The following is a 1,682-nucleotide window of genomic DNA, read 5'->3' as shown; positions in this document are numbered from 1 at the left end:
CCAAGCCATCCTCAATTACAAAACCAAAAACGAATTCCCTCCCAACTCTGATCAAAGAGGACAAAGAGCCATCCGTTTACTTGCATCACAATTCGTGATAAACCAAAATCAACTCTACAAAAGAACACCCCAAGGAATTCTCCTCCTTTGCATTGACCATCACAAAGCCAAGAAAGTCATGGGAGAGGTTCACGACGGAGAATGTGGCCCTCACATGAGCGCATTGATGCTTACACGGAAAATCATGCGGCTGGGTTACTACTGGACAACCATGGAAGCCGATTGCCGTAACTTGTTAAACATTGCCACAATTGCCAAATCTTCGCCAACATACAACATATACCACCATCACTTTTATACACCATGACATCACCCTGGCCTTTCTCAACCTGGGGCATCGACATCATCGGGAAATTCAACCCGATAGGCACCAAGGGGCATTGCTTCGTCCTCGTCGCCATCGACTACTTCACCAAATGGGTAGAAACACAGTCATATGCAGTCTTGACCGCCAAACAAGTGGCCAAGTTCATTCAAAACAACATCATCTGCCGATACGGGGTACCCCATGAAATCATCAGCGATCAAGGCTCTCACTTCCGGGCGGAAACTCAGGCTTTGCTGGACAAATACAAGATCAAACGACATCGATCATCCCCCTACCGTCCCCAAACTAACGGAGCGGTGGAGGCGGCGAACAAAACTCTTGTCACCATTATCAAGAAAATGCAAGACAACTACCGCGATTGGCCGAGCAAACTCCTATTCGCACTCTGGGGATACCGAACCTCCATTCGAACACCGACAGGCGCCACACCCTTCTACCTAGCATACGGTATGGAGGCGGTTCAACCGGTAGAGTTAGAGGTCCCATCTCTACGCATCTTACTGGAGAGTCAAGTCCCTGAGGCGGAATGGACCCGTCGAAGGTACGAACAACTCACTCTTCTAGACGAACGGTGACTCAACGCCTTGCACAACGTCCAGCTATACCAACGACGTATACAACGGGCATTCAACAAGAAGGTTAAACCCAGAAACATCCAAGAGGGCGACTTGGTCCTCAAGTCAGTTCGAGCACCATTACCCGTCGATCCGAGGGAAAATTCAAACCCAATTGGGCCAGGTCATACCTGGTCAAGAAAATACTTTCGGGGGGCGCAGTGAGACTGAGTGACCTAGATGGGGAGGACTTTACCAACCCAACCAACCAAGACCAACTCAAGAAATACTACCCTTGAACCCTAACAACCAACAACCTAGCCTAGTTTTGCAACTAGAAACGACCTCAACCCTTTTCAAGTCAAGTTCCTCAATACGTTCTTATTTGAAATTGCTTGTTTTATCGAGTCTAAGCTGCGGCACCTGGCCCGTTTCAAATGTCCTTTGATCCGTCAAAGGCAACGTCCATTTGCACTACAAAAACCAAACCCCCTGAACTACGAGCATGGTTTGATTTCACCTCTTCGGGTGGATACGTAGGCCGTCCCTCTTATGCTTGAGGGATACAACCACAAAATCCAATTCAAATTCACAAAACATTTCGAACTACGATCACGGTTTGATTTCACCTCTTCAGGTGGATACGTAGGCAGTCCTTTTTTACACAAGAAGGATACAACCATTCCCACAATCAAGTACAACCATCCCCATCAAAAGGAGAAAAGGGAAAACCATTCCCT

This window comes from Silene latifolia, chromosome 10, assembly GCF_048544455.1.
Source record: "Silene latifolia isolate original U9 population chromosome 10, ASM4854445v1, whole genome shotgun sequence".
In the NCBI taxonomy this organism is placed as follows: domain Eukaryota; kingdom Viridiplantae; phylum Streptophyta; class Magnoliopsida; order Caryophyllales; family Caryophyllaceae; genus Silene; species Silene latifolia.
This window is presented reverse-complemented; position numbering follows the sequence as displayed.